Here is a 22400-nt window from a genome sequence, read left to right as displayed (position 1 = left end):
GCTGTGTATATTGGCTTGTGCATATGGTAATTAAATAATTATTTGGGCATATTTGTATATATTGGCTTAGGAATGTGATGTTAAATATATAGATATAATTATATGTTTGTGGATTGTGAATAATTCATGTATTTGGCCTATTATGTTATTTGACCATAGGCTGTATGTATTGGCTTATGTATGTGGTGTGATGTATAATTATCTGGCCATGGGATGGGTATATTGATTCATGTATTTGCATATTATATTAGTACATGGCAATAGGCTATATATATTAACTCCCGTGTGGTGATATCTATTTTAATGTATATATCTATCTGTCTGTCTGCTATCCTGTCTTTATCTGTCTATCTATCTATCTATCTATCTATCTATCTATCTATCTATATATCTATCTATCTATCTCGCTCACATAGCCAGCAATGGTGGTCGGTATAATAGTCATATATGCTCATCTGCCCATTGGTTGTGCATGTTGGCTTATGTATGATATACACACACACACACACACACACATATATATATATGTATATATATATATATATATATATATATATATATATATATATATATATAAAATAACTATGCTCTATGTGACAAGGTGTGGAATTATCTATGTGTTTTGTATATTAGTTTGTGTGTATGTGGCATGTTCTTTACTAGTAGTATGTTCTAGTATTATTATTCTTGAATCCTTACATACAGTATTTAGCTATGCCTTTAGTAGCATGACTCATTTATACATGTTGGCCCATATGTATATGTCAGGTGTGATTGTTTTGTTGTTTGTGAATATTCTGTTTACTAGGTTTTTTTAATGGAGTGTTGTTAGCTGGGTGTCTGTCAGAGAGCTGTGATTGTGTTGTGAAGTTTTGGGAAAATAAGAGTGAGTTATGGAGCATTGTTGTGTGATTGTTGTGTGTTGTTATTTACCAGGGATTATTGTAAAGTGTTGTGAGCAGGGTTTGTGTCAGTCAGGGATTCCTGTTAAATGAGAGTGCTGTTTGCTGGGGTTGTGTTATGTACTATTTATTAAAGGGTATAACACATTTTTTTCGATATGTTTAGCAAATATTCACAACTAAGTCCTTTAATGCAAAAGTCTACAAATGTTTAAAATCATTTAAACTATCAGTATTAGGCAAATGTGTACTGTTTCCAGTCCCAACATACCCTTACTTATCCCCATTGCTTAAGATAAATAGGGACAAATCTATTAAGTACAGTTATCAAACAATTGTTGAGAATGGAGCACTTGCTTTTTGCAGTCTGTAATAGGCGCTTCAAATTCTCCAGTATTTAATAAATATTTTTTTTTTAGAATTAAGGTACAAAAATGTGGCAACAATTAATGCAAAGTTGTTTTACTGTGCTTAATTAAACAGTTGCTATTGCAAGTTTAGTGTTCTATTAGTGTAGGAGAGTTGTCTTGTTAGTGTACAGTTAGCTGAGCGTTGGATTGTCTAAATATTAAGGTGACTTCTGTGTGTTTATGTGGGTGTGGTTTTAGTGTAGTGTTTTGAGTGTAATTGGTGTCCTGCAGTTCTGTGGCATCAGGGTGTCAGAGTGTGCTGGATGTTAGTGTCGGTGTAAGTGCTTATAAAGGTGTCAGAGTGCCTGTGTTTGTTTACATGAATGTGTTGGGATAAGTACCTCAGGATATAGGTGTGTTTTTATTTCAGTGCCAGGGTTTGGTAAATACTGAGGGGGTGGTTAAGGCAGTATACTACTGGGTGGGCAAAGTGATGATTGTTGTGGTGACAGGTCAGTGAGTGGGTGTCACAGTGGGAGTATTATTACTGTAGTATCACAGTGAGTTGGGGCCCCGGATGATATACTGTGCGTACCGTTACTATAGCATCTGGGTGTGAGGGCGGGAAGTGTCTCCAGTCCGCACTCGCAGTTTATAGGTTTCCCGCCGCCTGAAGCCCCTTACAGCTCTGGATTGTAACCTTTAATGAACCAATAATTGACTTTGTATTAAGGAGAGTTATTAGCAGCCGTATTACAGGTTACACATTGATTTCTGCACTTTAATCATCCCAGACAGTAAAATGATGCGTTTATTGAAGCTCTGGCTCACTGGGGCTGTTCCTAGATAAAGATTGTTTTGGTGAATGTAATGATATTGTGATAGTATACAGCGCCTGTGTAGTTTATTGCTGTTGGCTTTAGTGACGCAGTAATTATTAACAAGGTGCCGTGAAGGCCGAGTACTAACTATAGAGCCAATGATGATGGCGCAGCACACACAAGGAAACTTTATTGTCATCCTGAGCCTAGTATTTAATAGACTTAACTAGTTGTACTTGCTAATAGTGCAATAACAGAACATAAAAACTGTGCACTTGTGATCTACAGGTTCGCCTTTAGCATATATATAACAGAGCGCTAAATAAGATTTTACAAGTCATCTGTTCGTTTGCTTATTTCTATGCATCTATGGCCATTATATATATATATATATTGTTCGATTGCAGCCCATTTTTTTCAGTCAGCGGATTGATAAAAATATACTTGGTATTAAGATCTAGCTTTTGTAGGAGCCCATCCTGTTTAATGTTAATACAATATCACTTTTATATTTTTTTATTGAATGCTAACAAAGTTCCATGGCTGCATGCAGCCATATTGGTGGTGGAAACCAGCAGATTTACATGGTGATATTAATAGCGCTCCCTTCAATCAAGAGCTGCACCTAATAACACGAAATATAGACCCTGGGGCTGCAGGAGATCTGTGCACAGCTGGTAGGAGGGAGGGCAGCACCATGGTATGGGAGGCAGAGAAAGCCCCACTCCAAAGGGTTAATGGGTTCATTCTACAGAGGTGTATATTCTAATAATTTAGAGGAAACAAACATATTTATCAACAACATTTTTCATGTAAATATTTATAGATCAATCATTTGATAAGCCCCCCCCCAAACGATGTTGAGGAAACCTCATATTTAACATATCAGGGGAATCTTTTAGTCTAAAATTAGATAGCCCAAACTGCAGGTAATGGTCGTTTTTTTTTATACCAGCTCGTTCATTTACTCAATCGGAATAAATTACTTTTATTATTTTTAAAATATTTTTTTTAAGAAAGTGAGCATTGGATCTAAGTAAAGCGGGCACTTTTGTTATAGCAAGAAGAGTACTTATCAAAAAGAGTTTGATAGACTCTGAATTACTCCATAGATCTGCTCTAGTTTTATATTCCACTTTTAAGATCATCTCGTGATAAATAAATACTGCATATTTTTATCCACTTGCATATAGTTTTCAGAATTTCACATTACTATAAGAAGTGCACAATTCTGCTTTGTTTGCTGTTCAGGTGAATTTGCATTCATTTTGTATAATAATTATGAATATTCATACAAATAATATTTCAAACACCTTAAGTGCCTCATAGCATTGCAAATTCCACTGAATCATTCACACTGCTCCTCAAATACATGTTCTCTATTACGTCTATTATTTTACTAAATATAGGAATAAAGCTCTGAATAATATTAATAATAATAATTTTATTATTATTATTAATAATAATAATAATTTGGATTTTTATTTCTATGCATAGTAAATTATATAATAGTAACAATAGTAATTCCAGTTCTACAATTTGAAATATAGCTTTTTATATTGGGAGAAAAAAATCACAAGCTCCATATTTAAGCATAGTGTGTTATTTAAATATTTAAAGCATTTTGACCACTACTAAATTCAGTAAAAAGTAACTAGAACGCCAGTAGTCATTTAGGTAATCTAGATTAATGTACTTGAAACAGTGAAACCCCATCCATATGTAATTACATAGCAAAGATATGCAGCTGTCAGTAGTGAAACGCTCAGATATCTGAAATAAAAAAAATCATGCATATTGTAAATGATAAAATTATATGTCTGCCTGTTTATTTAGCAAAATAATTATTTTTACCAAATCAGTATATATGTCCTGCCCTTAGATTTTATTACATTTGTTAAAGCTATTTACTTAATATTTGTTCTGAATTCCATTTTACCTGACATTTGGTAATGAGAAGCTTTACAAATGCATTAGGATTACTCTGTGGCCCCTAGTTTATTATAACTCTCTAGGCCAGTTAGAGCTAACCAGATGATACAGAAAATTAAAATTTTGGACTAAAATCTCTTTATGTCAGTAAGGGATAATTCCTATATTTCTGAATGGAAAGGACATACAAATGTAAAACAATATGATACTTAATAATAAAATAAGTTTGAGTCAGTTTACATTTTATATTTTGCATGTTGTGTATATCATGCATTTGCATTGTTTGCTGAGTAAATAGTATCTTGTTGTGTTATTACCTTAGAATAATAATAAGGTGCTTCTTAGGTTTTGTGTGAACTGTTCTTCCTTCTTTCTGAATATTTATTTTTCAATTTCTATTCCAAAGTGATCAAGATGGTAACTTGGGTAAAATTGCCAACTTGGAGAAAAATCCTTAAATTGGCTATTCTGTAAATGCAAATAAGTTGTAAAGTCCTCCTTTACAACCATTTTGTGTAACTAAAAGTGATCAGTTGTTAAATAAATAGCTACTTGCTATTAGTATAGTAAGTCAGTTTTCCATTAATAATTGACTTGTCAAATCTAGCTAATATTAAAGCTAAAGTCAGGATTGCAAGTCAAATACACGGCACCAATCAATTTTGCTTATAGGGCTTAAAAAATAAATTATAGCAAAAGCATGGTTAGACACATATCTGTCTCTATTTTACATCTGGTACTTGCTGTAATTTTGTTTTTAAGTTTTTAAGATAGAAAGTCATAAGGTAACACCTACATTTTTTAAATTCTATTTAAAAGCAAATTAATAAAAGCCATAATAAATAGGGATATATATATATATATATATATATATATATATATATATATATAGATAGATAGATAGATAGATAGATAGATACATCTGCAGAATTAATTTATAAACAATTCCACTGAAAGACAAGGAGCTAATTTTACAGTTGACCCACTGCTGTTTAATGGTACTGTATTCAAATTTAACAAAAATTGCCCTGACTTTGCACTGTATAGTGTTGGCAAAAAGTAAGATTTTTGAAAAATACAGCAACCAGTCAGATTAGAGTTTTATCAACTACCTTAGAAAACTGGAGAACATTTGTCAGTTTTAAAATTAGGTTAAATTTGGTTGACCTTTGAAAACTGCCAGTTCAGTTAAACCAAAGCTATAGAAGCTTTGAAAGTTTGACTAACTTCAGCTGTTTTCAACCAAAAAGTTGGGTGGACAGTGACAGTTGTATTTTACACTATAGAGTATATTGTACAGTATACAGTATATGCAGCTAGCAATATATGTCTCTCTTAACTAGATTGTTAGCAATGTGTTGCAGGAATTTAGCTATGTTTTTCAGGGAAGTTAAACACATTAGTAAGCAAGGAACAAATTAAAGTATTTCAGTTTTGCTTTAGTATGCACCTTTAAAGGGACATAAAACTCAAAAACTTTCTTTTATGATTCAGACAGAGAATACAATTCCAAACAATTTTCCAATTTGCTTCTGTTATCTAATTTGCTTCATTTACTTGGTATCCTTTGTTGACGAAACAGCAATGCAGATGGAAGAGCCAATAACATGAGGCTTATGTTTACATCCGCAAATCTGCAGCTCTTTGCTACAAAGGATACAGAGAAAACGAAACAAATTATATAATAAAAGTAAATAGAAAATTATTTAAAACTGCATGCTCTCTCTGAATCATGGAAGAAGAAAAAAATAGTGTTTTATGTCCTTTTCAAGTGATTTTCCTTTATATTAGTGTTAAAAGTGAAGGGCACATCCAGGTCAAACTTATTAGGTGCCTGCAAAATGCTGCTTTCCATAGAACCCTTTACTTTCCAGTGGAAGCAGCACCCATTACATGAAGCTGGGCCTGTTGCTTATTGTATTCACTGAGGACAGACTGTATAATGTGCTGCTATATAGCAGACCCTGCATGGTTTGCCACATCTAGACCAGGGTGTCTTACTCTTATAGCCATAATTATTTTAATGTTTATTTAACAATTTACAAAAAAATGTATTACATTTGATAAAGTTGCAATGCGTCTCATTGTTAATTAACTACATGAGAGTATCTGTATTTTACTTGCCATATACATAAATGGACACAGGAAAAAAGCAATAATGTAAGCATGTATATTAATAATGTATAGCTCTAATTGTGTGATATGACTATTGAAAATCAAGTGTACTGTCCAATTCTCTTGAAATCCACTTAGAATATGTGCACCCACTATTCAATATCAAGGAAAGCGTCAGAAATAACAGGCGTGCTGCATCATTCTTCGCCATGCACGTTCCATGCCTTTGCCAGACATATTATAAGCATGTTTTGTGAAATTGCTATTCAAGTGGCTAATTTACGCCAAAGCGTACTACAAAAGTTCTCTTGGTTTTGACTTTTAGCACAATTTTCTATTTGAGTGCAGTACACATCCATCCACATGAATTAAAGGATGCCTATTCTGTTGCATTTATTTTTAACTAAGCATGAAAATACGCAGATAGCTTTCATATCGATGCAAATTGAAAGCAAATACGCTTGAAAATATGGCACTTATCGTTTTGAATCTGTGTGGTGTTAATAATAATTTTGTTCAGGTGCACTATAATGCTCATGCATGTTTTTACTTAAAATCTAAAACTGTATAATACTATATAGCTTTATAATAACAATGTTGTGTGTGTGTGTATATATATATATATATATCTTTAACGCTGTACAGTAATAGCACATAACTGTATAACTGCATAATGCTCTAGTACTGTATAATGACATTGGAGAGTTTTATAATAATTGCACCGAGCTTGTAGTCACAAGAAGAGCTATATAAAATACATAAAGCTTAGAATAATTAAATCTGTGTAGGACAGTATAATAACAGTTTTGTAATAATAATACTATTCTAAAGCCTTCAGTATAATACTGTAGAGCTATATAATTATTTCTATAGCTGTATAATAATTTAGAGCTGTATAAATTATTGCAAAGTTACATACCAATATTGCATTGTATAAGACTGTACACAAATATTATAGTATAGATATAACAAAACTGAAGCCCTTTATCGTAATTATTTAAAAATAATAATGCAATAATACTGTAAATGATTATTATTATTAATATTATTAATATTATTATTATAAACAATATTTTAATAGAACTGCAAAATAATTCTCCAGAGGTTTATAATAATACTGTTTAAGTATATACTGTTACTTTAAAACAGTGCAATAATACTACAGAGCTGTATAAATGATAGTGTAAAGTTTATAATGGAACTGTAGCATTGTAATATGTATATGTATACACACACACTGTAGAACACTATAACTAACATGGCCACCTTTCTTCCACAACAGTTTGTATGGTTAGTATTGTAATAATGTTTGAATAAACCCTTGATCATGTACTCAATTCTGTGGAATATGAGCATACTTTACAAATAAATGATAACATTGAGTACAATATTACTACCGTAAGGTATAATATGAAAAGATATAATACAATTTTCAAGCTGTATGACACAAATTAATTAATTTGATGACATGTGATGCTTAATGTATTTGTTAGTGAAATTGATATTGGTCTTCAATGCCTTTTTGCCATGGAACTAATTTCGTAAGAAATGTCTTGCTGGCAAAAGCAAATAAGTGATTTTGTAAATACATAAATAGGATATATAGACTTAGTGGTATAAACTTATAGCTATTGGAGAGAAAATAAGTGATTTCGTAAAAACATAATAGGATATATAGACTTAGTGGTATAAACTTACAGCTATTGTAGAGAAAGTAGTCATGACTCCCATTATTTTGCATGATTTAATGGTAAGGAAGCAATGAAGCAATCCAACAGGAAAAGCCAGTAGGATGCCAGGTCCCTTAGGAAGAAATATCAGTGGGAAAAAATAATAATACTATTGCCACTTAATAGCTTACTAGTCATACCTTGTCTACAATATGACACAGGAATACCATACATAAACTAGCAATCATTCAAAGGAGCAAAACTAAACTATTATGTGGTCAAAAGAAACTTGGGGAGAGAGGTAGGAATCATATTACTTAAACCCTCAAATATAGTATCTGATTTAAAGGGACTATCATCTTAAAAGAGGGGCACTTTAATTGATTAAAGTTTACAAAGACGCTTATTTTTTTAAAATACTTAGCTTTGCGTTAAGATAAACATAACGCCGGTCCTGTGCCGGGTTCACCCGCTTTCTTTAGCATATGGATGACAAATCTGGCTTCCTCCAATCTTTGTGTGTGTGACCCACGAGCTGGACGCTAAAGGGGGCACACAACAAATTGGAGAAAGCCAGATTCATCATCCATATTCTAAAGAAAGCAGGAGATGCAGGCGGAGGATCGGCGATATGTTTACCATAATGCAAAGGTAAGTATTTGAAAAAATAAGCATCTGTAAACTTTAATCAATTAAAGTGCCCCTGTTTTTAAGATTTTTTTTTTTTTTATGGGGTCGCCATATCCGAAGTCCTGAAGCAAGTGTGTGTAGGCTTTGCTCAAACAAAGTTTACTTTCAACTTGTAATACGTGTGCTAACCCACGTTAAAAGTTTACTTCCAGCAATGTTTGCCCACGAGTGAAAGCGCTAAATGGCTCGCCACTTGTAATTTATCCCTATGTTTTTTGTTGATATACCTGTAAACTAAAAAAGCCTTTTAAAGTTCAGGTTACCTCGAAGATATTGCAGGTTTGGTTCCAGACCACCGCAATAAAGTGAATATAGCAATAAAGCGAGTTACACTAATTTTTTGGCTTCCCAGTTCACTGAACCCAAATTTTTTCTTTCGTGATTCAGATAGAGCATGCAATTTTAAACAACTTTCTAATTTACTCCTATTATCAATTTTTCTTCGTTCTCTTGCTTTCTTTATTTGAAAAAGAAGGCATCTAAGCTATTTTTTGGTTTAGAACCATGAAAAGCACTTGTTTATTGGTAGGTGAATTTACCCACCAATCAGCAAGAACAAAGTAGTGTGTTCACCAAAAATGGGCTGGCATCTAAACTTACATTCTTGCATTTCAAATAAATATAGCAAGAGAATGAAAATAATTTGATAATTGGAGTAAATTAGAAAGTTGCTTAAAATTGCATGCTCTATCTGAATCACAATAGAAAAAATTGGGTTCAGTGTCCCTTTAAGTTTGTGCACTAGCATTATGTCTAAAAAAACAATGTACATATCTTAATTAAAAAATACTTGAGTGCTAAAAAATGCTTTCATTTGAGCCTTCAGCGAGTCTTAATCTTTTTGCTGCTGGTGTGTTTATATACATGTGTATATTTGAGTATTCATGCGTGTTTATGTGTTTATATGTGTATATATGTTGGAAAAATGGTTTCAATAGACTTTCTTTACACAGGGTTGACACAAACCTTCAATTTGTAAAAAACACAATATCTGTGAAGCGCAATAAAAGAGATTCGTTGGTATAATATTCTGGGGCTGTAATGTTGAACCTGAGCAATATATATGGCATTGTAAAAAAAGCAAGTTTGTTTTGTTTAGTTTATTTTTTATTTTTTAAACTCTGAGATGGGCACTTTGTGTAGTTGACCTTAGAGCATAAGACAACCTAATTCAAACAATTGCACAATGCATATATACCAGTCAATGGCTGCATGTGCTGTGACATCTGCACTAAATACCTACCTATTAGAAATAAAATGAGTATAAATGTATTATTATACATATATTTTTATAAATGTATTATAGAATATACATTATTATAGATGTGAATTACTTTTCAACTATTAAAAAAAAAAATTGTGAGGAGTAATCCAACCACAAAGAACTTCTTGAAATGTATGATGATGCAGATTCAGGATCTATGATTTTAGTGACAACTTAGTCCATATTTAAACTCCCTAAATTTAATATTGATGTGATTATGGTTTTGTTTTGTTCTTTTAAGACTGCTGATAAACAAACTTTAGATCAATATAATTTTCTAAATTTATTAGTGTAATCTGAGACTCTAGATCATGTGTTGAACAGTAATTAAAGGGACATTAAACACTAAATAAATAAATGCTTGAATAATTATTCAGACCAAATATTAGCATGAGAATCATTTGTACATGTATTTTTAAAACTTATATTCGTTTCTAAATATTGGGGGGAAAAAGGGTAAAGTTAATGTCCATAAAGCAGTGGGTGCCGCCATATTGTAACTTATGTTACCTTTTCTGCTGAGGCCAATTAGGAATGGTTATAAATGGCTTACTAGAGTGTGCAACCAATGACAAGTGTGGAATATAGCTGTGTCCTCACTTCCTTGTTTAACATGAATTGGAAAGCCCACAATATTGAGAATTAAATTACAGGAAAGGAGAACAAAATAAATAATAAAAGTATATTGCAAAGTTGTTTTAGTACATGTAATTAAACCATTTATATTAATATCTTGAGGGGTTTAATGTCCCTTTAACAGTAAACTCCTGTTGTTGGAGAAATATGTCTCATAGGAGAAAAAGCCTGTTCCTGACAAAATCAGTTTTTATTGAACAGTGTAGCCAAGCCCAGTTTTGTTTTTTTGTTTTTAACAAAATAGAATGCAGGAGCAGGTTTTCTGAATTTGAGTTAGGACAAACTCCTGCTGTAGAGTGACATATATATGGAATTGTCTAACAGTAGAGATGACGGGAAGAAATACAATAATGGAATTCATCTTTGGCTAGTATGGTTTCTTGAGGATTTGTTTAAACTAAAATTGTTACAGGAGGAGGTGGATTTGATAAGCTTATTGGTTCATACTTTCCTAATTTTACTCATTCATAGAATGGGATTCATGTTGCTTGGCAAGAACAACACTACAAGAATAGTAGAGCACACACACATTTTGGATCTCAGGGAGTTATCCCACTTTGCTTTATTAATATGTGAGGGCACCACAATGCAAAATCTCTTAAATTAGTGATCTGAGACCTCAACCAAATAATAATAGTACAAAACATTCAATTTATCAATATGACTCAAAGTGAGATTTCTTTGTAAATGGTGAATACTAGTTGTTTGAATAGCAAATGGCAGCTCTCCATCACTTAGTTAATCTTTGCCAAGTGTCTCTCTTTTGCTTGCTTGTATGTTTACTTACTGAAATGCTCACTTCATCTGCCCATAGCTAAGTTGGCATTTCTCCAGGAGCCATATCTGTAACCAAGCTGGACCCCAAGGACCCAGTCTGCAACTAGTCTTATTTCTGCCCATGTACACTGTCAGTGGTTGATTTTTCTTCTGCCAACATGCCCTTTTTGAACTAGTTTTTTTTCCCATGGGCTTAGTCTGAAGTCTATTAGGTGCTTCCTCTTTGTTTTAATAATCCAGGTATAATTTTATGATCACTGTCTTAAAGGGACAGTCTAGTCAAAATTAAACTTTCATGATTCAGATAGGGCATGTCATTTTAAACAACTTTCCAATTTACTTCTTTTATCTAATTTGCTCAATTCTATAGATATCCTTTGTTGAAGAAATAACAATGCACATGTGTAAGCCAATCACACAAGGCCTCTATGTGCAGCAACCAGTAAGCAGCTACTGAGCATATCTAGATATGCTTTTCAGCAAGCGATATCAAGAGAATGAAGCAAATTAGATAATAGAAGTAAATTAGAAAGTTGTTTAAAATGACATGCTCTTTCTAAATCATGAAAGAAAAAATGTCCCTTTAATAGTAGTACAATATGGTCCCTCCCCTTGATATCTGAATGCAGCTAATTTTGACCCCTTCCCATAGGTTTATCCTGAGTCAAATTTGTCTCTCCCTTTTAGGTTCCTATTAAATCTATTAAATAGACATTAAATCTCTTGCCTTTGTATAAATATTGTACCTAAAGAGACCAAAATGCTAATTCAGTTACCTAGGTTTTCTTTAAAATTCTGCAAATTGCCTAAACCAGCTATATAATTGCATAAAGCAGTGGACATATTAATTTTACAGCTCCAATTAAATAAGTAAAGATAAACATATTCAAATCATTAATAAGTTGACAACTTTAAATGCTTTTTAAAACATGTATTTGTATGTAGGCCTTTTCAATGCAGTACTTAAAGGGACATGAAACACAATTTTTGTTCATGGTTCAGATAGAGAATACAATTTATTTATTTTTTCCAATATACTTCTATTTAAAAATTTGCATAATTCTCATGTTATTCTTTGATAAAGAGATATCTAGGTAGGTAGCGTGCACATATTTGGAACACTACATTACAGGAAATAGTTCTGCGCTCTTGCTAATGTATAACATTGTTACAAACCTGCTACCATATAGTACTGCAGACACGTGCACACTGCTGAACTTATCTTCCTGCTTTTCAACAAAGGATAACAAGAAAATTAAGAAAATTGTATAATAGAAGTAAATTGGAAAGTTGTTTAAAATGGGATGTTCTGAATCATGAGAGAAATTTTTTGGGTTTCATGTACCTTTAGTTGTTGATATATACTAAGCTTATAAAGCCCTGATAATGTAGTGCAATGCTGTAATTCATTAGCTCATGTAATTTTGTTCACTACTCACTGTGGAACGTTATATGTTTAACCCCCGCAAAGGTGTTAAACATATGTGTAATGCCCCACTCACCTGAGCTGAGGTCATTGACTTTCCAGCTGTTTCCTGTTCAGAACAGTTCTTTGTGGCTTCTGAACAGGACTTTATCTTGGTGTTTAACCCAAGGTGAGGTTTAAATGCACAGACTTCCACAGAGAGTAGTGCAAAAATCACATGTAATAAATTAGAGCATGTCTCCTTAACGGGCCCTCACTGTAGATAGTCTGGCATCATACAATGCATTCATATACCAAGGTGAGTTTGGTAAAAAAATATGATAGCCTCATTCATACTAGAATTCTATTAAATACATAATTACCTAGCAAATAGGTATATTGAGCAATATTTTATATGTAAATATTTTTACAGGATTTTAAAGTGTGGTTCACTTTTAATAAAACATCTCCTGGTATATTGTTTATTCTTACAAAACTAAAAGAAGTTGAAAGTTTTTATAATGGAATATAAATAATGAATACATTTACCAGGTTATATCTGTTTCTGTTAAATGGAACTATAATAGTTTGGGTCAGTAATTATTTAGAAGTTTTATTTATCAAAGGATATCTTATACTTTTTATTTAATTCAGTAAGATAAATTATAGTGATCAGTATGTTATAGTTGAACAGTTTTTTTGATTACTGAATTTTTAGACTGTTTCATAAAATATCATAATATATTTATTATTAAATAATATGTATTAAAAATAGTTTATTTGTGTATTCTGAGATCATCAAATCATGTGGTAATGATAGAATTGGTTAGCAATGTATTATATCTAGTCAGTACAAGTCTGAATATTGTTGCTGGAGAGCAGGGCATGAGTTATGCATCTCAGTTAGAATTTGTTCCTCTGTAGTTGCTGCTTGGTATCTGCTTGTACACAGAATGGGGCTTGCCAGAAATTCCTGGGTATTTGCTCCAGGCTAACTTTATGTCAAGTGTGCACAGCACAGACCACCTCTGTTATTTGAAGCTCTGTCATCTGATGCCTTTCTGTCCATGATTCTTGTTATAGAGTGCAGAGAAATGTACAAAGTGGCTGAAATGTACAAATCATCACCAATGTGCCAATCTCCAAAAAGTTTACAACCTAAGTAGACTGAATATTTGATTTGTGAAAAGGCTGATGGCAGGAAGAAGCATGGTTGCAGGTGACCCTTTGCCTACTGACAAATCTTGTATAGCAAGGAGAATATATATTAGTATAGTTACTTTCCTATCTCAGGATCTCCCACAGACCAGACCCTTTATCTTACTATGCTTAGCGTCTATCTGAAAGGAACCATACCTGTACATATGTTTTTAACTACACAGTGGGCTATGTACAATAAAAGCGAGCTAAGCTCATCTGGCCATGTTGAGTGTCCAGTTTGACATTACTCTGAGATAAAAGAGTGTGTCTAAAGCTCAGAGTGATGACATATTGTAAGGTCAGTCCCATGTAAAGTAATGAGATATGTATCATTTAAAGGGACATAAAAGTGAAATGTATTTTGGGTCTGTGCAACCCCACCAAACTGTTTTAATGCATTTTGCAATAAACATGTATTAAAAAAGAAGTGCTTTATCTTTTATCTCTGAGATCAGTGCATTGTGTACATGAGTGGTGCCTATCTGAGCACCTAGGCAGCCATTGATTGGTGCATTCTACACAGCACTTGCATATCAATCACTTGCCAAGATCATTTAGCAGCTACGTATTATCACTGAGGGTATGCAAGTGGTGCCTATCTCAGAGATTGCTGTTATGTACTTTTTCAGCACTCACAGTTGGTTGCAGGCTTTATTCTGATAACATACAGCACAGCTTTAAAAATTAATTAAAAATAATTAGTGGTTTTAAAAAGTTATGATTTTTGCCTATATTTTTTAAATAATTGATTTTTTTATGATTACAATAATTATAAATATATACTTAAAGAGACAGTCTACACCAGAATTTTTATTGTTTAAAAAGATAGTCCCTTTATTACTCATTCCCTAGTTTTGCACAGCCAACATGGTTATATAAATACATTTTTTACCTCAGTAATTATCTTGTATCTAAGCCTCTGCAGACTGCTCCCTTATCTCAGTGCTTTTGACAGACATGCAGTTTAGCCAAGCAATGCAGACTCCTAAATAACTCCTCGAGAGTGAGCACAATGTTAGCTATATGACACACATGAATTAGTACTGTCTAACTGTGAAAAACTTTCAAAATACTCTGCGCTAAGAGGCGGTTTACAATGGTTTAGAAATCAGTTTGAGCCTACCTAGGTTTAGCTTTTAAAAAATACCACCAAGGGAACAAAGCAAATTTATTGATAAAAGTCAATTGGAAAATTGTTTAAAATTACATGCCCTATCTGAATCATGAAAGTTTAAATTGGACTAGACCATCCCTTTAAGCCAACCTTTAAAGAGATCAATTTAAAGAGAGAACAAACATTTTGAGAATGTATTCATAAATGTTAAATCATGTATCATAAAACAACTTTGCAATAATGTTACATTATTTTGTGTCCCCTTTTCCTGCCATTTAATTGTGAAAGTGCATTAACCCTGCTATTTGCCACACAGTGATTGTTTGCACATTCTTGTAAATCATTTATCTCTCTAACTCGCCTCTGAAGAGCAGATTAGGGTAGGATTACAATATGGTTGTGTCCATTACTTTATGAACAGTAAAATGTAAAATATTTTATTTGATAAAAAAAAAAACACCTACATATTAACAGGCTAAACTTTGCTTTGAATGCTTCATTATATCCATAGTAATGTAACAATTTTATTATGGCAAAAATGCATGACTGTTTTTTTTTTTCTTGTTTAAAGAGACAGTCTAGTCCAAAAAAAAAACCTTTCATGATTCAGATAGAGAATGTAATTTTAAACAATTTTCCAATTTACTTTTATCACCAATTTTTCTTTGTTCTCTTGGTATTCTTAGTTGAAAGCTTAACCTAGGAGGTTCATATGCTAATTTCTTAGACCTTGAAGGCCGCCTCTTAAGAATGCATTTTAACAGGTTTTTCACCACTATAGGGTGTTAGTTCATGTTTTTCATATAGATAACACTGTGCTCGTGCACGTGAAGTTACCTGGGAGCCATCACTGATTGGCTAAACTGCAAGTCTGTCAAAAGAACTGAAATAAAGGGGCAGTCTGCAGAGGCTTAGATACAAGATAATCACAGAGGTAAAAAATATATAAATATAACTGTGTTGGTTATGCAAAACTAGGGAATGGGTAAACAAGGGATTATCTATCTTTTAAAACAATAACAATTCTGGTGTAGACTGTCCCTTTAACTTCCCTTTAAACTTAATGTATCTCCACCATGTCCTTTAACACATTTAAAACAAATTTAAATAATACATTTTTTAAATTCCTATTCCTACATATGCTACTGTACAAAATAAATGCATAACAAAACCTAAAATGAAATAAATTATTTCATTTAGTAAACTATATAGTTTTCATTTATCTTGAACCTTATATTGCACTTTTTATATGGAAATATGCTTTTACATAGATACAATTTAAATTTGCATTATTTGCAATGTAATATGCAAAATAAAAAAACCTAAAATGAATAAAGCTCACATTGTTTGAGTACTATGTTGCTCTGTTTTTATCTTGCCTTGACAATAAGAAATGTCCCTAAGTGTTTAAAGGGTCAGTGCATTTTAATATTTTCTCCATTGTAATGTTTTCCCAATTTTACATTTTACCTACTGAAGTGTAAATAAAATGGTTTACATAGAGCCCTTCACCTTTATTTTCTCATTTGAAATAGCTGATTTTGCCTATTGTTTCCTCACCTATACTAAACATTTCTGAACTAAAGTTCTGGTTACAAAGAAAAAAAATGTGAACAAGAAGGTTTGGATAAATAATGTTCCCAGTGGGGGGCTGTGACAGGGAGGTACTAAAATGTTCATCTTCCAATTTTTTTATCTAAGCATTGGCCTTTGAGTAAAGAGTAATAAAGAGTATAAGTATGACTGAGTAAATCATTTGACAGATAACATAGTAAGATATTCTCTCCCTACAAGATCAGCCCACTGTATTGGGTTGTGGTTTCAGTTAGCAGAAACAGCTATTTCATATTCAAAACTATACTTAAAGGAACAATTTTCCATATATTTTAAACTCTGCAGCTGTTATAACAAGCAATTGGAAAGAGATTAAGGAGAAACCAATTTTAAAGTACATTGTTCCTTTAAAAGAGATTTCAATTAGATTATACCATATAAATTCTGCTAAAGAGTTCACAGATCTCATACTAGCAACTAGTTTTCAAGACATTTAGCCACCAATCAGCAAGCGCTACCCAGGTGCTGAACCATAAATGGGTCTTTTCCTAAGCTAACAGTCCTGATTTTCAAATAAAGATACCAAGAGAATGAAGAAAAACTAATATTAGGAGTAAATCAGAAAGTATCTTAAAATTGCATGCTCTATCTGAATCATGAAAGAAAGAAAAAATGGGTTTCATATCCCTTTAAATAATCAACTCTGTTCAGATGAAAATTAGTAGTAGAATTTGTAAACATATTCACTGAAAATGTGTAGATTCCTTTCCATAGACTATGACTGTTTTTCTTTTTTTCTTACCTTCATATTTTGCCTCATGTTAGACCTTTAACATAGCTGAAAACAGATGTTAAAGGCACAGTCTAGGCCAAAATAAACTTTCATGATTCAGATAGAGCATGTAATTTTAAACAATTTTCCAATTTACTTTTATCACCAATTTTGCTTTGTTCTCTTGGTATTCTTAGTTGAAAGCTTAACCTAGGAGGTTCATATGCTAATTTCTTAGACCTTGAAGCCCACCTCTTTCAGATTGCATTTTAACAGTTTTTCACCACTAGAGGGTGTTAGTTCACGTATTTCATATAGATAACACTGTGCTCGTGCACGAGAAGTTATCTGGGAGCAGGCACTGATTGGCTAGTTTGCAAGTCTGTCAAAAGAACTGAAAAAAGGGGCAGTTTGCAGAGGCTTAGATACAAGATAATCACAGAGGTTAAAAGTATATTAATATAACTGTGTTAGTTATGCAAAACTGGGAAATGGGTAATAAAGGGATTATCTATCTTTTAAAACAATAAAAATTCTGGTGTATACTGTCCCTTTAAAAGTAAACTCATGGTACTATGCATTTCCTTCACTCACACTGCATCATACTAAGTATATATAACCACACAATAAATAACTAAAAAGAAAGCCAAAACAAATGTTGACTGATAGCTCTCAGAATGTCACATTAACTGTTTTTGATAAACAACTTTCCAATATTTTTAATCTAATTTGCTTCATTCTTTTGGCATCTTTTGTTGAAGGAGCAACACTACACTACTTGGAGCTAGCTGAACACATTGGGTGAGCCAATGGCAAGTTGCATATATGTGCAGCCACTAATAAGCAGCTGGTACCCTGTAGTACATTGCTGATCCTGAGCCTACCTAGGTATGCCTTTCAACAAAGGATATCAAGAGAATGAATCAAAATAGGTAACAGAAGTAATTTGGAAAGTTGTTTCAAATGGTATGCTCTATCTGAATGGATAAAGGAAATATTTTTAGTTTTATGTCCCTTTAAATAAACAACAGTTTTACATTATTTTAAAATATTTATTTTTAATGCTGCATATAAAAACAACATTAAACTGTTTAAATATGTCTATAAGACATACAAAATAGTTTGAACATGTTAACAATATTTGTCTCTTCAATACTGGCCCCAGATGTAAGCAGAACAAATACCACCACATTATTTGTGGACATTTTATTTCTTAGCACAGTGACATACACTTTGCCTAAAAAAATGTATTACCCAAAATACCCCTTTTGTATATTTAGAAAATATTTTTTTTTAAGTCCCTCTATTGAATGTTTATCTTATGAAGGGTCTCCAAAACATTGTTTATAGACCCTATACAAGGACAAAGAGAGGCGCTACTCTTGTAAATTTAGTAAAACGCAATGATGTTGCTAACCTTCCCACAGAGAGAGTCTGGAGTGTTTTGCTGGCTAGGCTGGTGTGTAAATGAGAAACACATTTATAGGCCCAGAGATCTCTTGTGGCAGTGCAAGTACAAGCTCTTCCCATATTGTCTCTTGCTTTTATATTAATTACAACTTGCATTATCAGCTGCGGGGCTGCGGCCCGGCAAATAGAAATGCATTCCCAGGGGACAGTTTTCTCTTGGATGTCTTTTTCATCCGCTTTGTATCAAGCTGCTCAATATTCTCAGCTTTTCACCTGGAATCTTCGCTCTGTAACACAATTAGGTGGAGGCAAGAAAGACACATTTGTATCCTAAATTATTAACGTTTCTGCAGCATGTCTGTTTTAAGTAAGCTGTTTAATATCACTGCATGTCATGTGGGGATTGCTATAATAGGTATGTGTATATGTATGTAAAAAGTCTGCTTGCTTCCAAAAATATTCAGATTGTTCCTTTAGTTTTATGTCTTTATCACTATTCAAGTATATACATTTTAAGGTAAATTTGTGTAATAAATAAACAGCACACATTTGGCATTTAATGTTTATTTATGAAGTGCATTCCAAATACACACACATAACTTGTATTTCTGGTGACCAGTCCCATAATTCTCTGATACATATGAGCTTGATTCTGTATCCCACCCTTTTGTATCCCACCCTGTTTCTTCATATAATATTAAAATAAATATAATATAAATTTAATTTAAATAAAAACTATCTATATGTTTATTTATCTATAACAGACACTGAATTGCAAAATGTCTGCATACAAAATAGCATTTGGTTCTGGTTCTGGGTTCCTGCATGATGCACTCCAGCCTCTTTAAAAGATTCATAGTTAAAAAATGATATGCTGTTGTTTAGCCCCTGCAAAGGGATTAAATACACATAATAAAGTAATCCAGACATTGACTCCTTGCCCAATATGCATAGAGGAGGGATATGGCTGCATTTCACTGACGAGGTCCAAAGGAGGCCAAAACAATCATCTGGGGTTGCCATTTCCCTTGTTCAGAGGAGAATTGCCTGGTATTTTGGGGCTGGATTGACCTTGTTAGGCAGGATCAGACTAATATACTTCAGGAAAGTTCTTCTCTGTATCACAATTGGGCTAAAAGAAGCTACTCTCAGGTGGTAGCCAGGCCATAGAACAAGCCTCTGAGCTGTTGTTTGTTCCTTGCGGATCTCTTTCTTTATAAGTACTGCTCTGGACAGCAGAACGCTGTTGGTCCTGAGGGCAAAGTGCATATGATCCAATCAGCAGAACTAGTCGCACGACAAGTTACACTCTGGACCAGCAGTGCTCTGTGTTGCTGAGCATTGCTTTAACTATATGTTTAACACACTTGCAGGAGTTAAACACCTAGATTTGCATGGCTGATATTGATAAATTACATTCTCTTATGAAAAAGAACATGTCATTTTTCACTATAATGGCCCTTAAAATTACAGGAAAATTGTGAAAATATGTAATAAAATTACAATAAGAGCAAGATTTATCATGAGGCGAATGCCCTGATCAGTTGCCGGCTTGCTCATTTGAGCCTGCACCTGACACTTATGAAGCAGCAGTTTAAACTGCTGCTTCATAAACCCTCTTGCCAATTTGGAGTTGGCAGATGAAAATCACCCTGGATTCATTTGACCAGGTTGATTGACAAGCCCTACTCTCATGCAATTGGTTGCATGAGGGTAGGGGGCGGACTTGCACATATGTTAGCTTGTGCAATGTTAAATATGGGGAACAAATGCTCTCCACAATTTGCAATCAAATGTGGACAGGTTCAAAATATGTAAATCCTGTCCGTTTAAAGATTGATAAATCTTGCCCTAAAAAGTACTTATTCATAACACTCTATTAAATATTTTATGGGGAATTATGCTGAGATCTAACATCTCTCCCCAGGTTGTTCATAAGTGATAGTTCTTACAGTTTGTTTCTTTTGTGCTCTTAAATAGCCTTTTTGTTGAGTTGCATTTGGTACCTCCATGTTGTTCAGTCTTCAGTATTTTACAAAGTATTTCCACTGTAGCTTTGGTGCACACCCTTGTTTCACACTTGCTAGTTCTTAAATAAGGTTTACTTTATAACTGCCTTGTTGTTTTCCTGGGGACACAGATCATCTTAATTGCAGACTTTATTATATTTATATTCAAAGTTATCATACAATTGTTTATTTCATATGTCTACTAAAGGTGGTCCTACTGTATGTTTGCTGATTAAAGGGATAGTCAAGTAAAAATTAAACTTTCATAATTCAGATAGAGCACACAATTTAAAGAAAAATCCAATTCACTTCTATTATATAAATGTGTACAGTCTTTTTATATGCACACTTTCAGAGGCACCAGCTCCTACTGAGCATGTGCAAGAGTTACAGGATATACGCATTTCATGATTGGCTGATGGCTGTCACATGATGCATTAGAAAGGGAAATGTAACAAAAATCTACTTATTTGACATTTAAAGTAAGTTCTTTTGCACTGTCTTTTTATATGCATTTATTGATTATGCAATTCTTCTGTGTTTAGTGTTCCTTTAAATCAAACAATGTGTAAAACAGAACCTACTTCTGCATACAAAATATACTGTTCCTTCTCTTGAGTTGTCATGGGGATACAAAGTTATATTGTAATAATCTCTTGTTTCCTTTACAGACAAATACATAGTATCACACGGAGATTATCTTGTGCTGGTTCATTATATAGCATCTCTCCAAATGGTATAAAAGTTCACAGATGTGCAGATAAGATAGTATATAACTAAGGCAGTAAGAAACTCTGGGATATTGGTTACATTGTTTTGATGCAATGAATTTTGCATCTTGAGACATCATTATCACATGTTGTTTCTTTCATGTCTCTGACACCCAGTTGTTTAATACATTATCGCTTCTGCAAAAGACACAGGCCTAGATTACGAGTTGTGCGTTAGCCTTAAAAAGCCGATCCTAACGCTGCTTTTTAACGCCCGCTGGTATTACGAGTCTTGCAGGTACAGGTGTACCGCTCACTTTTTTGGCCAGACTCGGAAATACCGCAAATCCACTTACATCAGTTGCGTATCCTATATTTTCAATGGGACTTGCATAGCGCCGGTATTATGAGTCTGTCAAGCCTGGTACCGCATTTTAAAGTCAATAGTTAAGAGTTTTATACTACAACGCTGTAGCATAAATCTCTTAACTAAAGTGCTAAAAAGTACACTAACACCCATAAACTACCTATTAACCCCTAAACCGAGGCACCTTCACATCGCAAACACTAAAATACATTTTTTAACCCCTAATCTGCAGAACCGGACATCGCTGCCACTATAATAAATATATTAACCCCTAAACCGCCATACTCCCGCATCGCAAACATTAGTTAAATATTATTAACCCCTAATCTGCTACCCCTAACATTGCCGACACCTACCTACATTTTTTTTAACCCATAATCTGCCGCCCCCAACGTCGCCGCCACTATAATAAAGTTATTAACCCCTAAACCTAAGTCTAACCCTAACACCCCCTAACTTAAATATAATTTAAATACATCTAAATAAAATTACTACAATTAACTAAATTATTCCTATTTAAAACTAAATACCTATAAAATAAACCCTAAGATAGCTACAATATAAATAATAGTTACATTGTATCTATTTTAGGGTTTATTTTTATTTTACAGGCAACTTTGTATTTATTTTAACTAGGTACAATTGTTATTAAATAGTTATTAACTATTTAATAACTACCTAGTTAAAATAAAGACACATTTA

General features: G+C 33.1%; 1 protein-coding gene across 7 annotated transcripts in view; it reads left to right on the top strand.

The window, feature by feature from the left end:
• The window catches only part of MEIS2 (Meis homeobox 2), a 229639-nt gene that overhangs the window by 7722 nt on the left and 199517 nt on the right, over window positions 1–22400 (top strand). The window lies entirely within an intron of this gene.

This window comes from Bombina bombina, chromosome 1 (genome assembly GCF_027579735.1).
Source record: "Bombina bombina isolate aBomBom1 chromosome 1, aBomBom1.pri, whole genome shotgun sequence".
Taxonomy (NCBI): Eukaryota; Metazoa; Chordata; class Amphibia; order Anura; family Bombinatoridae; genus Bombina; species Bombina bombina.
Note: the sequence above shows the minus strand (reverse complement) of the source record. Positions and strands in the feature narration are given on the sequence as shown.